Source organism: Lepus europaeus, chromosome 14 (assembly GCF_033115175.1).
Source record: "Lepus europaeus isolate LE1 chromosome 14, mLepTim1.pri, whole genome shotgun sequence".
NCBI lineage: Eukaryota > Metazoa > Chordata > Mammalia > Lagomorpha > Leporidae > Lepus > Lepus europaeus.
The window spans coordinates 29,907,210-29,923,930 of record NC_084840.1 but is presented as its reverse complement, the minus strand read 5'-3'; the positions used below and the strand labels follow the sequence as shown (position 1 = coordinate 29,923,930).

Below are 16,721 nucleotides of genomic sequence, written 5' to 3'. Positions count from 1 at the left end.
GGGTGGAGTGGTGTCAGAATGGCCCGGGCCTTGTCATTTTCATGGTTAGGCTAAATCAGATTCCATAAACCCTCAGAGACATCTCTCTTCAACCAGCCTTTATTTAGATGAGAGGGGCTATGACATGACTATGCTGCTACACTTGAAATTCAGTACAGGATCAGATGTTGATCCCCAGGAAGCTCCTACCTCTTGGTGTTTTGCTTGTTTTTCATTTTTGTTTGTTTGTTGCAATATTGAAATTTTACCTGTGTCTGTTTTTTGTATCCCGTTCTCCATGAAGATAGGATTCTTCTGTATAAAACCCTGACATGACTGTAATAATGTATTGGAAAGTTAAGATAAATATTGTGAATTCAATAATGGCATGTTATTTTTAAGCAAAGCAGGAATAACTGTTTTCTTAAATTTTTGTAACCCTAGATTGCTTGAAAGGAATCACAAATAGTGTGATATGGGTTCAATTTCTTGGGATACACTGAGGTTATTACCAGAGAGGGCTTTGGCATAAAACTCCCCAAGTAGGCTGTTTTTGACCATTGGACCGTTAAGCTTCACACAGAAGCCACTGAAATCATTCCAAGATCAAGGACACTCAGCAATTGTACTAATACTATATATATATATATATATATATATATATATATAGAGAGAGAGAGAGAGAGAGAGAGAGAGAGAGAGAGAGAGAGTTGGGGGGAGGAGAGAGAGCATACAAATGAGCTCCCATCCACTGCTTTATTTACCAAACACCAGCAATGGCTGGGACTAGGTCAGTAAGATGCTGTGAGCCAGGAATTCAATCTGGGTCTCCTACATGAGTGGCAGGAACTCAATTACTTGAGCTATCACCTTTGCCTCTTATGGTTCACATTAACAAGAGCTGGAGTCAGCAGCCAGAGCCAAGAATTGAACCCAGCTACTTTGATGACAGATGCCGATATCCTGACAGGTATCTTAACTAATAAGCCAAATATCTGCCAACTTTAGTATATTTCAAAATGTTTCTGAAATCCCATTTATTTAATAGAAATATAAATTTATTTTTATGAGATACACATTTATAATGTAAATGTGCAACTGTATATAAGATATATGTATATGTGTGTGCATTTATACAAGTATATAAATGAACTTAGATTTTCCCTTGAGGTATAATATGTAAGAGTAGACCTGATATGTTTTATACATATATTTCAGAAAGCTTATTTTTTTTAAAATTTGATAGAAACAGTAAATTGTGACAAAAATCCCATAATATAAACAAATTTCATAACTAACATTGTTCTTTAAACTTAAATGCTTTATTTGCTAGAGTTGCTTCTAAAGTATTAGCCATTTTACAAGATAACAAGGTAAGAGATATTAGTTCAGGAAACCAAAATGCATGAAGATTTTTAAATTTTTGCTCTATAAAATAAGCAAAATATTTATATAAAGATTAAAAGTCATATTCCAGTTATATTATGACAAAATTAAATGGCATTCCGCTCACATTTTAGAATATCATGACTTCGAGAAAAAATATTTCTAAAATGGTCTCAAAGTATAGTGTATTCATGTAATAGATGAAATATAGCTGTTAAACTGGAATTTAGTATATGGAATTCCTATAAAAGGAGTGATGAAGTCTTACTGCTAAGGGATGTTGATGGAAGCATTCTGAGTAATAATACCTTCTTTATAATATACTTGAGTTTTGTGAAATTTGATTTTGTAGTAATGGTTATATAAGTATCTTGAGCATAGGCAATTTAGAGAATTAATTTGGAGAGGGATAGAAAGGGAAAGAGATATGCAAGGATTCTTAGAGATAGATCTCTTACAATACATGCATATAGATACAGATAGAAAAATATGATCGTATTTTAAAATGTTCATGCAAACATGGAATCAAATGCTGAGTCTAGGAGTAGGCATTTGATACTGTGGTTAAAGATGCCACTTGGGATGCCTGCATCCCATATCAGAGTGCCTTGGTGTACAGGTCAAGCTTCTTGCTAAGGTATACACTGAGAGGCAGAAGATGATAGCTCAAGTATTTGATTGTATGAGATCCATGTAGGAAATTTAGACTGGATTTGGGCTTCTGGCATTTGGGGAGTGAACCAGAAGATAGAATCAATCAATCAATCTCTCTCTCTCTCTCTCTCTCTGTGTGTGTGTGTGTGTCTCTCTCTCACTCTGCCTTTCAAAAACAGCTTTGTTTATTTTGGTACAAAAAAGCAAAGCTAAAATCCATGCACAGTTTTTTCATAACACGCATTTTATATGATTTTTTTGAAGACACTTCACATATGTGGATACTTTTAAAAAATATTTATCTGTGTATTTATTTATAAGGAGAGTGGCAGAGAAGACAGATCTTTCATCTACTGGTTAACTCCCCAAATGACTGCAACAGCCAGTGCTGGGTCCTGTCACGCCAGGAGCCAGGAACTGCATGCAGGTCTCCCTGCTAACAATGTTGTGCCTGAATAGGCCTGCAGTCCTGCATGTGTAGTTCAAGCTAAAGCTTTCCTGAGAGAAGCCTGTCTGAGCTGTTCTCTGAGGACTCTTGGTGCATTTTACAGCATTCAGCTTGGTGGATGCTCTTGATGAAATGATTACATTGGTGGTTCTCTTTATTGGGATATCTTCTCCATGATTTATCACTCACTCAAAATAATTATTTTGGAAAACATCCCTGATTTCTCTCTTTCCATGTTTTAGTCTAAAATTTTCTAGAAAATTGAAAATTGTTATACTTTTCTTTACTTTGCTTAACTGTCACAGAATAACAATTCTCAAAATATATCCTGAAAGAATAAAAATGTATGAAAAATGGGCTAAAAGCATAGATGCCCAGGACAATAAACAACAATCGAATAAAACAATCAACATGTTTGTTAATGGTTTAAAAATGATACCAACTGATACTCCATCAGGGACAAAAACATAACACCTATCATCTGTACTGTTTTTTTATTATGATTATGCAAAATGTAGCTCATGTTTAAAGACAGAAACAGGATAAAATCATTGAAAAGGAATAGGCAAACATCAATTTTTTTCCAGAAAATAAGTGTATAGCAAAAATGAACCCCAAAGCCTATTATAAATAATAAAATTATAGTACAATGATTACTTATAAATAAATGCACAAAGTACATATCTTTTCTATAACTTAGCAGTAACAAATCTGAAAATAATCTGATTCAAATGGCAATTAAATGTAATACCAGTGAAATTTAATAAGATACACTTAGGACCTATTTAAGGCAAAGAGAAATTGGAAATATAATTAATATTAAGATAAAAGTGAAATAATTGAGAAGTAGCTTAAGTCAAAAAAGATTGAGTAAATTGTTAAATGTAAGAAATACTATGAAATAATAATATCATGGTATTCTGCTGTAAATACCAATGGAATAAAGTAAAAAGCAAAGAGATTGACCCAGGAAAGTATTTTAAGGATTTATATTTCTTTATTTATCTGAAAGGCAAAGTTACAGAGAGATAGATCTTTCATCTGTTGGTTCACTCTCCAAATGCCTCCAATAGCTAGAACTGGACTAGGCCTAAGCCAGGAGCCAGGTGCTTCATCTAGGTCTCCTGCACGGGTGCAGGGCCCCAAACACTCAGGCCATCTTCCACTATTTTCTTAGGCTCATTAGCAGGGAGCTGGAAGTGAAGTAGAGCAACCAGCACTTGAACTGGCATCCATATGCAATGCCAGAATTGCAGGTGGCAGCTTAACCTACTATGCCACCTCCAGGAGAATGTATTTTAATATGCTGAAGATGAAAATCCAAATATGTATTCAACAAGAACTTTTGGGTCTCTGTTATGTACTGGCCAATGTTCAAGATATGGAAATGCAGAAGTAAATAAAGTTCTTGCCTCAGACAATGTGTTCCATAATAAATTTTTATAAACATTTAGGTGAAAACTTAGGATATAAACTTATCTGTCTTTATATGAAAAATAAAGTACAAATAGACTATAGTGCTAAGTATCATAATACAAGAAGTGAACAGGAAAAAATATTAAAAATTCTTGGCTTGGAAACCCTTTTTCTAAAAGGCTGGGGTAAACATCTTCATTTAAAAACACAGGGTGAACATTTAGTATAGATGTTTAATCCACTGCTTGGGATGAATGCATCCCATATTGGAGTGCCTGCTACTAGTTCCCACTCCACTTCTGATCCAACTTCCTGCTAATGTGCACCCTGAAAGGTAAAGGAGATGATTCAAGTACTTGGATCCCTGTCCCCGACAAGCCTGATGGGCTTCCTGGCTCCTGACTCCGTCCTGGTCCAGCCCCAACTACTACAGACATTTTGAGAAATCAGTGAATAGAAGATTCTCTCTCTTTCTGCATTTGAAATTAAAAAAAAAATTAAAAGTTTCAAAATAAAACTGGGTGCCATTTTATGGTTTTTTAAAAAAAATTTAAACACAATCTGTGGGAAAAAAGTAACTGGTTATAAAATGTAGCAATGCAGTAATACCCTTACTATGTAATCAAAATGAACAGCCTACAAAGAAATACCCAGATGAAGAGCCATGATGGACGAATTTCAAATTCAGTATTCATCCTGGTTGCTGTTTTTGATCTGTCTAAAGCTAGTTGGTCTGTCTCAGAAATGCCATCCCAATTCCTCTCCAAGTAAAGAAACTATTTGGCCTAACAGTGGTTGCAAACCTATTTATAAAGTATGTAAAGGAAGTTAAGGAACTTGAGAAATATCTTTCAATGAACTTAGAGGTAAAAAGACACTTAGATGAAAATTCTGCTTCATGAACTTACAAATTCACATACTATTACCAGGTGTTAGGACCATCCAATTCAATGCCTCTGTCTCAGACGAGAGACCTGAGACCTGTTATTCAGAAATCAGAGCTTGGGTCTGTTGTCATGGCACGGTGGGGTAAACTGTCTGCACGCTGGCATCACATCCCTGTGGGTTCTGGTTCAAGTGCTGGCTGCTCCTCTTCTGATCCAGCTCCCTGATAACACACCTGGGAAAAGCAGTGAAAGGCCGGCCTGGGAGACCTCGATGGAGTTCTAGGCTCCTCCTCTGGCCTGGTCCAGCCCCAGTCTTTGCAGCTGTTGGGTTTGTGAATCAGCAGAAGGAAATCTTCGTTCTTTCTTTCCCTCTCTCTGTAACTCTGCCTTTCAGATAAAATAAAACAATTCTTAAAAAAAAAAGGGGGGGGGGGATAGGGCCATAGTGTGGGATGTTTCAGAAAGTATCCGGTAGATATTTTTTCCATCTATTTTTTATCATTTTTGGACCACAAAACATGACTAACACTCATATGAGTTACACTTAGATAATCACAGTTTTTAATTGTTCTAAAAAACAAATAGATTACCTTTAAAAGATGAAAGATTATTGTTTTACAAATATTAGGATTAGTTTCTCAAAACTTTTTGCATATTGAAACTGTGTATTGTCATTTTTCTCTAGCATTGCCTTGCTTTTTAACATGATCCATACTTCCAATGTGATTTTTAGAACACTGAGCTAAAGTTTCCCAAATTATTTCCTGTTAGCCAGCTAAGTAACCTTCAAAATTATGAAATTATATGTCTCAATAAATAAGATACCAAAACTATTTTTCTAATACACAGTAAGCCATTTGGAGGTTAGGTGCAAATTCAAAACATTCATAATGCTTTCAGTTTTCAGTTGCTGTTGGTCAAATGTAATCAATAAAGATTTTATTATTCATGGATCTTTTTTAAAAGATTTATTTTAGTTATTTGAAAGAGAGAGGTAGAGACAGAGAGAGAGAGGTCTTCCATCCTCTGGTTCATTCCCTAGATGGCCACAATGGCCGGAGCTACACCCATCTGAAGCCAGGAGCCAAGAGCTTCTTCCGGGTCTCCTGTGTGGATGCAAGGGCCCAAGGACTTGGGCCATCTTCCACTGCATTTCCAGGCCATAGAAGAGAGCTGGATCAGAAGTGAAGCAGCCAGGACTCAAACCGGCACCCATATGGGATGCTGGTGTTTCAGGCCAGGGCTTTAACCCATTGTACCACAGTGCTAGTTGTTATTTATGTATTTTTAGGGCTGGTTAGCAATAAATATTTTATGAATGGAGACATTTATAGCACCCCCTACTGGCAGTCAACTAAAAAGAAAAAAGGTATTCTGATTTAGAAACTCATTTACATTATTAAAATTAACCTACACAGCCAGAGTTTACATCTACATGCAACTGAGCTTTTATTTTACCCTAAAGTACTAACCAGGCAATTTGAAACCATCTCCATGTGGGTGGATTGAGTGGGAAGGAAGTGGAAGGGATATTTGATAGCAAAGTTTTTATGCATCAAAGAATCAGAAAACATTACATTTAGGTAATAGGAAACAATATATTTATATAAAGATTTTCTTTTAAATTTCAGGAGCTTACGCATAGCAACTACATTCTGTGGATCCCCATTAATTTCCTGCAAAAATATATCTCAACCCTGGCATTGGTGTGTTTTTCAAGGTGCTTTAAGCGATCATTTGTATCCTTTGAACAATTAAATCTTATCACCTAATAAAGTTGATCTATCTCTAATAGATTTTTTTAAAATAACTGTCATATCTTTCTGATTATAACTTTGGAGTTTTGTGTAGAATATGAGTCAAAGAACATGCTTTGGATCAGGGATAAGTAACTCTTACCTCAGGCTGTACTTATTTATTTCATATGGTTTCTAGTGGGATTTGAAAGGCGTGTTGTCTGTCATATCTTTAGCAAAAAGATCAGTGGATTCTGTTAATGTACCTGAAGGAGAGTTTAGTGATAACACTAGATTCTGATGTCTTTCATCCTCCTCTCAACACTTTGGTTTGAAACTTCCCTCTAAGATTTAGAGAGGGGAACTTGGCTGACTGCAGAAGCTTGTAGTTTGAAAAATCAACAAGCGAGAGAGTCTGCTGGTAGTTGGACTAGGGCGACTTTGGGAAAGGTGCCTTCTCTCCAACTTTTATTTCTTTGTTCCATGAATGTTCATCTATGTCTGTCACTCGGTGCCCTATAATGCCCTTCACTTCATTGTCCAACTGTAAATCATAATTTATCCTTCACCCTCCAGCTTGGTCGTCAGAACTTCTGTGGACTTCTCTCTCTTGTATGTGATTCACTTTTTTTTTTTTTTTGCTGCATATAAACATCTGTGGATTTCTAGATTTTCAAAATACCTTTAGCTGCTTTAAAAAAAAAAATTTACGTGAAAGGCAAAGCATCCCAGAGAGGAGGAAGTTGGGATGGGGGAGAGATTGAAATTGAGTGTCTAGTTCACTCTAAATGGCTGAAATATCCAGACTGAGCTACAGCAAATCCAGGATTGAGGAACTCCATTCTGGTCTTCCATGTGGGTGATAGGGGCCCAAGTGCTTGGGCCTTTATCCGCTGCCTTCTCAGGTGCCTTAGCAGGGAGCTAGATAGAAAGTAGAGTAGCCAACTGACACTCCCACATGGGATGCTGGTTTCCCAAGTGATGGCTTCAGCTGCCCCAACACTGGGCCCCATAGATACTTTCTTTTTTTTCTTTTTTTCTTTATTTTTTTTCATTTGACAGGTAGAGTTATAGACAGAGAGAGAAAGGTCTTCCCTCCGTTGGTTCACTCCCCAAATGGCCGCTATGGCCAGCACTACACCGATCTGAAGCCAGGAGCCAGGTGTTTCTTCCTGGTCTCCCATGAGGGTGCAGGGGTCCAAGCACTTGGGCCATCCTCCATTGCCCTCCCAGGCCACAGCAGAGAGCTGGACTGGAAGAGGAGCAACAGGGACCAGAACCCGGTGCCCACATGGGATTCTGGCGCCGCAGGTGGAGGACCAACCAAGTAAACCACGGCACCGCCCCGCCCCCCTGCCCCAGATGCTTTTTAGTAACTTCTTCATGCTGGGGAGTTATAATCCAGTGTTCTTGCTGTTTAGACTTTAGAAAGCAGAGTTGTTATCAGCTAAAATGTTTCCATTTTTATTTTCTTTTTCTTGCTGTAGTATTTTTTTATGGATATCACGTGACAATTTCAATCACTTTGAAATGTTTTGCATTTTCTTGGCTCTGCAACAGGGTATGTCAGCCAGGATGAAGGTTTTGGGCTTTTTTCTGGGCTTTAGTTCAGGAGAGACACACAATCTTATTTCCTGGAAAGACAGGGTCTTCTAGTTTTGGGGCTTTCTGGGCAGCAGGGGTAGGAGGAGCTGTGTGTTTTCTGATTTTTACCTCTCTTCTTTCTGCTTCAATTTCTTAATTTCCTTTTGCTTCCTTCTTAGACTCTAAGAGGTATAACCCCTTAAAGTGCCTCCCACCCTGACCCCAAGCTTTGCCTTTCATAGAGTGCCCTTGCTATTCCTGTGCCCCTTCACACTCCTTTGTTGAATAATCCACTTCCCAACGTTTTGACTTGGCAGGTTGTGAACTTGTTCTCAGTATCTTCTCATTGTGAGCGGGACTGACATTCAGGCAGTGAGTTTTACCTGATTTCTGCCACAGTCAGGTCCTTGCCTCCCCTCTTCTTTTCTATTCATTTCTCCACCTCACACTCCAGTGTGAACTCTGGTACTGGCTCCACTGGTTTCCAGTGTTTAGTCTTCACTTCATGTTTTGAAGGTTTCAGTATCTTCTCTCTCCAAGTGACTGGAGGCTTGGGTTTTTATGAGTGGTTTTTATTTGGTCTCCTTCTAGTGAATCTTTATAGGAATGGGGCAATATTCGCAATAGGCTCTCATCATGATACTATGGAATGCTAAGCTTTTAAATGTTAGAAACAAAGGTCATGAATATGTTAGAAGAAAATATTGGATACTCCTTTTTATGATTTTTGTGGGTGGGAAAGTCCTTTCTAATTCACAAATAAGTTCCAGAATAAATGAAAAAAAAATCTTACTATTTTAACTCTTTTGTTTTATTCTATAGGACAATGAAAAACAACAAAAGGTTAAAAGGCATAGAAGAAACTAGAAGATACATTTTTAAGTTTAAATAACCAGTATGTCTAAATTATTAACATTTCAATATGTGATCAATATATAGTTATTAATGATAGATCTACATTCTTTCTTCACATTAATATTTGAAACATCTCTAGACAAAGGATCAGCATCTAATTATTCCACAATTAAGAGGGCTTAGAATGGATCAGGCACTCTTCCCAGCTGACATTCTATGGGGTAGAGTTATAGAGTAAGTTAAATGAATGATACAACTGTAGCACCTGCTGGAGATAGTGATGCTTTGGAGAAAGGGAAATATGGTTATAACTGTTAATTGTGCTGATATAAAGTGGAATTTGAGAAAAGACTAATTAAAGGAGAGGTAGCAAACCATGCAGAGATGTGAGAAAGATATTTCAGCTAGAGGGCATGCAGTTACACAGGCTCAGAGGTAGCTAGAATGGGAAAAGGAAGAGGCAGCATAGTGGGAACCCAGGTCTTGAGAGCCTCGTAGATTGTTGTGGAGACAGGTTTTTACCTGGGGTAAAACAGGAAGCCTTTGGCAGGTATCAGGAAGAGGCGAGGATTGCTGAGACTTGTCCTTGGAGGGAATTAGTCTATTTTTAGAATAGATGGTAATATAGGGGGTTAAGGGAAAGAGATGGATCAGGGTTGGAAAAAGAACAAACAGGGGAGGTAATAACAATTATCCAGGAGAAAAAAAATAATTCTTTGCAACATATGATGCTGCACTACATATGAAGAACTTCTAGAAATCATATGGAAATAGAAAAATAGATATTTTGAAATTGGGCAAAGAATATGCATGCACAATTTTCAGAAAAATAAGTGCTAATGGCTAACATATATATGGAAATTTTACCACTAGCAATAATACAAAAAGCGAATTTTACTATTAGCAGTAATATAAAAAGTGACACTAAATTCTCATTTTTGGAAAATCAGATTATGGAATGTTCATTTTGGGTCAATGAGGAAATAAACATTCATACTGTGGAAACGCATATAAATTAGTAATTCTAAAAATTATTTATTGATTTTATTTTAAAGATAAGAAGAGGGAAAGAGAGAAAAAGCTCTCATCCCCTGGTTCATTCTCCAGACAGCTGAAACAGCTGAAGGTGGTCCAGAACCTATTCAGGAGCCAGAAAGTCAGTCTGGATCACCGACATGGGTAGCGGGAATCCAACTGCTTGAACTATCACCTCTTGCTTCCTATGGTGTGCGTTAGTGGCAAGCTGAGTTAGGAGCAGAGCAGGGACTCATACCAAACACTCTGATATGGGGTGGATGTGTTCCAGTCAGGCTCTTAACTGCTCAGCCAAGTGTCTGCCCAGTTCTTAGTTTTTGAAAGGTAATATGACAATGTCTATGAAATGTTGAAACCTTTGGTCTTATTGACATGTTTTACAGCCAAAACCTATGCATGAAGAAAATTTTGTGGCAATATTCCTGTTAAGAGAAACTAATTAAATATTTTTCCAATACAATAATGCAATAATAAAATTCACTATAGTAAATGCATTTAGTTTATAAGAAAATTCATATCTATGTGAACTAGGTAGAAAGAAATTTGCTATATGAAAAAAAAAACCCTCTGCTGAATAGTTATGTGATTTAGTTGAATTTCAGCAAAGAGAATACCAGCCTACATACCAATGTGAGCACACATGTGTGTGTGTGTGTGTGGGGGGGGTGTTGCAATATATGCCAAATGGCTGCAGCACTTTCTCTGAGGATTGTAGGTAGGTCTATGGAGGATCTTCACTTTCTGCTTCTGTAGTTCTATAGAGTTTTATAATGATTATTTTTGTTCTTATGGTAACATTTGTGCAGAAGTGCAAAAGTCATGTTTATAAGTTGATTGATTTCACAAACAGCTCCTCATTAACCAGCAACCAAATTATTCAGTGGAACACACTGCATCTCCAAAAGCCCTGTCTCATGCCCTTTCTAAAGTCTTGTACTGATTTCTAAATTCATCGACTGATCTTTTTTTCTGTGTCTGAACTTTTTATAAATGGTGTCATAGAGTATATATTTCCTTGTGCCTAGCCTCTTTTACCCTGTATTATATTTGAGAATCATACAAGTAATTGAATATGGCTATAGTTTGTGTCCCTCTCATTGCTTTTTATAGTTATGGCCATTTGTGTTTCAGTGTGATGGCATAATGAAATGGGTTGCTATAAACCTAATTGTACCTAAGCTTTTGTTCCTATGCTTTTTGGAGGTGTATATATGTGGTGGAATGAGAAAGCCATGCCAAGATGGCCACTGGCAAGCGAGCAATAGTTACTCAGGAATGGCTTTGGAACCCACCTGGCAATGGAGCCTGCCTGGCAACAGGCTGTGATTGGTTAGGGCATAAACCGCCCCTTGACCGGATTGGCTGCCTTGGCTATGTAAGCTGCTCTACCAATTGAAATAAACGAGTCTTCGGGCTGCTCACCTCTGGCCCACTTTCATCCGACTCCCAGTGTCTGTGTGGTGACTCTGCACCTCTTGCCCCTATTGTGCTCCTCCTCTCAGAATGAATCCACAGCAACGTATATGTATCTAGGAGGAAAATAACTGGATTAAAGATATGTTCATACTTGGAAGTTAAGAGGATAACAATAAATACTGCAAAATAGCTTTCTCAAAGTGGTTGCACCAATTCATACTCTGACCAGTAGCTTATGAGCATTATATATGTGTGTTTATATGTGTAGATATAGTTTTAGAAATACATGATTTGCACTAGAATTTTATATTTTAGTCAATACTTATTTTCATATTAAATATGTATTTTGTATTTATATATATGTATGTATATATATATATATATTTAAAGATTTATTTATTTAAAAGTCAGAGTTACACAGAGAGAAGAGAGGCAGAGAGAGAGAGAGATCTTTCATCCACCGGATAACTCCTCAGATGGCCACAATGCCCAGAGCTGTGTCAATTCAAAGCCAGGAGCCAGGAGGTTCCTCCAAGTCTCCCACGTGGGTGCAGGGGCCCAAGGACTTGGACTATCTTCCTCTGCTTTCCCAGGCCATATAAGAGAGCTGGATCGGAAGAGGAGCAGCCGGGACTCGGACCGGCATCCATACGGGATACCGGTGCTGCAGGCAGCGGCTTTACCCACTACACCACAGCGCCGGCCCCTGTATTTATATATTATATATACACATATATAATATATATTATAATATACATTAAAATTATAAAATATATATTAAAAACTTAAAAAAGTTTCTGGAAAATTAACCTTACCAAAAAACTGTAAATGGATTTGGAAATTTTTTTACACAAAAATAAATTTAGATTTTGATTTCATTTTCTATGAACTTTTAACATTCCTTTGTGTGTGTGTATGTGTGTGTGTGTCCATTTGTCTGTAATTTGTATTTGTTATTTCATTTTAGCTATTCTGGAGGATCTTTAGTATTATGACATTTTGTATTTGTCTAAGGACATGATATTGTGTTTCTTCTTCATGTTTTATTTTATCAGATTGTTATATTTCCTCTCTCTGTTGGCTGCCTTTTCAACTTTTTTTTCTTCTCTTTTGTTACACAAAAGTCACTAATTCAATTACAGTTTTATCACCCTTCCCCATTATCTTAAGCTTTATCTTTATTGCTTAAGAACTCTACTTATTTAATGGTCCTGTAAGTATACTATTTTGTGATTAAATTTTAGTTACAGACACTTACATGAAAGATATTTCCATGTAGCACTTGGATCTTAAGATTTTTAGAATCTTAGGCCAGGCATGTCTATTTAACACATCTATGTATGCCAATAACCTAGAACAGCAGCTGAACAAATTGTTTTCCTTAAATATTTCTTGAATGAATAAATAAATATTAAGATACAAAAAATGCTCAATTATTTCTATAACACTAGAAGAAAAAGTTGAACTTTGAGTTTTCCTTCCATCTTGTTTATTTTGAAATCTAAATTTAGCAAATGTAATGCATACATTTCTCATTTTTCTGCCCATTATAGCACAGACATTTGATTATTTATTATTTGTATGAGTGAGAGATAAGCAGGCAGAGAGCTCTCATCTGCTGGTTCATACCCCAAATATACTCAACAGGCAGAATTGGGGCCAGGGCCAGGAGCCAGGAGCCCAATCCAGATCTCCCATGTGGGTTGCAGAAACACAATGACTTAACACCCATCACTACTGTGTCTCCAGGTCTGCATTTTCAGGAAGCTGGAGTCAGGAGCTGGAATCAGTTATCAGGCTCAGGCACTCCACTGTGGGATTTGAGTGTTCTACCAGTTAGATCAAATGCCTAACCCCTTACAAACATGTAAACCAGAAAATGTTCTGGTACTGCTTGGCTCCAGCTGACAAGATGAAACATATTTCTGAGGACAGGGGAAGATGGCTCCTTAAGCATAGTTATACAACTGCATTTAAAATCTTCTGTGATCAACACCATGGCTGAGCCTCAATCAATAGACTAGAGGATTTAGAAATATATAACAATTTTACAGGAAAATAGAGTGTTAAAGACTTTGAACAATTATACATTTGTATCCATTTATGAATTTAGTACAATAATATTGATGTTAAGTTTTAATCATTTGGCTCAAAAGATAGGATTTATCTATGTCTATAGCAATAATTTTCAAGAACATTTTTGTAAACATATGAATTTTTAATTTTCTCATATAGTCCACTCAAAAAATTGTTATTTTTTTGCTAATATAAAGAGAAAACTGATATGATTGGGTTATTTTCAAATGCTGGGGGGAGGGGGTCTACCGTACACAAGTCCAACTGCACTGTATGATATTGAATTTTTCCTTTTCAACAAGAAACTATCCTTGATCTATGAAAAGTATTTTATTTCCATTGCATTGAAAGTGAATCTGTTATATAAGTATAAAAGTGAAAACTCAATGTATTTTTTAAAAATACACAGTTTCATATTCTTTGGAGTTAAAGCATTCCCAACTGTGACTTGATATACTATTCCAGTAGTCCATTGTCACTCATTTTCAGTCATCTGATTTCTCTTGAGTTAAAGACAAGTTATTGTACTCTCAGATTGAGCAATTATTTTACCTTCTTTACTCAAATCCTAGGTTTCACTCTCCTCTCTGCTGCTGCATAGATACCTCTGAACACCCTAGTAGAAAGATTTATTGCATTCATGTCCCAAAATATAGCTACTTTTGTGCAATAACCTGGAGCTGCTTAATATTTGGGGTTTTTATTTTAATTTAGTTTTTAGCATATTCAATGTAGTTCATACAATTCTACGAATTTAATGATATTCCCTTCCTCCCTCCTTTCTTCCCTCCCTCACCCTCTCTCTGTCTTCCTTATGCCTTTCTTTCTTTTTTTTTTTTAGTTTTCGAGATAACATCATTACAATTTATATTACAGTATAAAGGCTTGATGCTTCACCAAATAAGAAGTTTAACAAGTAAAAAGCAAAAAAAACCTCTGGTTTAGTGGGAAGATAGACAATGAATATAAACAATAATTGAATGGAAAATGACCATTTCATCCATATACAGTAAATGTTAAAGTAATCACAGATAATTCTAAAGCAATCATTTTAAGTATAGTATATGATACCAAATATAAGATCAAAAAATGATGGGAGTAAAATGAGATTTCTGTGTCTGCCATTTCTTTCTATGTCAAATTTATCTGAGTATTTTACATCTATACCCTTATGGTGCATTCCCTCAGTCCAGTATCCTTTGGATAAAGAGGCCATTTCCAGCTCCATTGACTTTACTTCCATTCTAATTATTCTGGATTTATAGGAAGTATTGACACAGTTAACTAACATTGCTTTCTTAATTTTTTCTTCTGTTTAGCCTTCCATGTTACAATATTGTCTTTGCTGTTCTAAATTTACTTTTGTCTATAATTTTTTTTTCCCTTAAACGTGGCACTTTCCCCAAAGGTTCTTTTTCTATGTTTATCTCTGTGACTTGAGTTCTTGGTAGGTGATAAACAATTTACTCTTCTATCTCCATCTTGTCTTCTGAGACTTAATTTCTTGTTTCCAAGTGATAGGCTTCTAATCATTAACATGAACACAATATGCCTAAAACTGAACTTTATCTACTTCCTATTCTGACAGTTCTATTTCTACTAATATTGCTGCCTTTCCCTCAATAACTGGTGAAAAGATTGCTCCACATCTTCATCTCATATCAACACGTCTTAGTCTTTTCTGATATGGACAGAGCCCCCACTCTTCAGTCGATGTAGTTACTTGTTTGTCCTTAATTAAAATCCTTATTATCTTATTCCTCAAAAACACAGTGATCTCTTACCTTGTTTCTCTGTAGCTAAATTATCTGAATCTTCCATATGTTCCACCATTGGTTTTGGTGCCTTAATCCTGAACCTGAGTATCTCATTTCTGTCTTCTACTTGATTTTTAATGTCTTTCTCTTACTAACCTGTAGGATATATTTCACATGGGTAACTCAGGCTTTTCAATCTACATATTAGGAGACATGAGAGAATTAAAGCCAGTAGCTTTAATTAGTTGGGTCAAACAATCTTACTCCATGGAGAAGAGGGGCCAGAAAAGGCAAGGTGCTAAGTATAACAGCAGGAACACAGCATCCAACCAGATTAAAAAAAAAAATGAGCTTAAGTGGCCATAAGACATCAAATGGCAGGAACAAATGTGTTGCAAGTATCCAAGAGTGTAAACTGGTGATACTGAAGCTAAGAAGGCCAGAACAAATTTGAGTTGCCTTTGTGGATATTCTAAAGCCCATATTCTGAGCTTGCCTTTGCTGATATTACATAAACTTCACTCTACATGTGTAGCTGGCTCTCTCTGTCTGTGGGTCCTGCATTTGCAGATTCCATAGACATGGATCAAAAATATGTTTAGTTACCTGGCATATACTATGAAGTTAGGCCTATGATAGTTGCATCTTTATTGAACTCACATAGACAATGCAGTGTAACAACTATTATTTAATATTTACATTTCATTAGGTCTTGTAAGTAATCTAGAGATAACTTAAAGTGGAAGGAGGAGACATGTAGGTTATAAGCAAACATTGAAGCCTTTTATAGAAGGAACTTGAGCATCTTTGCATCTGCAAGGTGTCCAGGAATCTTCTCCCTGTGGACACTGAATGATGACTAAGCACGACCTTGGTTTCCGTCTTCTCCTCCATGATATCTTTCTCCATTTCAATATATTAAGAAAACACTTCCACATTGGAAGAGTCCCATGGTATGTATTGAGTAACTGCGGCACTGGGTACAATGGAAGTCGGGCCTTGTGGTAGTGCGGAGGACGTTATGGGACTACCACATGTTGCCCCAGGTTCCTGAACTGGACATTTCTATGAGAAAACAGCAATACGTGTCCTGTGCAGAGAAGAGTCAGTGGAGACCCTGAATTTCTGAAGGCTGTCGACCATTTGGTTACAGGGTAGTGTTTCAAGAAACTATCTCTTCCAAGCCACTTCATGGCAGCACTTTCCAATTCAAGCATCTGTCACTGGACTGATTCTTTAAACTTCTTAAGTATTTTAAACGAAACACCCTATGTTTCTTTCACTCTATAAAAAACCTATTTATTTTCATGACCCTCTTATAACGTTTTTATGTTGATACTCAGAGTATCCAGTTTGAGGTTGACAAAGTATCTTTTTAGGTTGATGAGTTTTGTATAAATTTAAACTTCATGATATATTGATTAGCAGGTGTGGAGATTTAAGTTTGCAAGTAACGGTTGGCATTTAAAATGGGATATATTTAAAATCAAAA

At 36.6% G+C, this 16,721-nt stretch overlaps 1 protein-coding gene across 1 annotated transcript in view; it reads left to right on the top strand.

The window, feature by feature from the left end:
* USH2A (usherin) overlaps positions 1-16,721 on the top strand; it is an 855,126-nt gene that overhangs the window by 374,036 nt on the left and 464,369 nt on the right. The gene's annotated exons all lie outside the window — the stretch shown is intronic.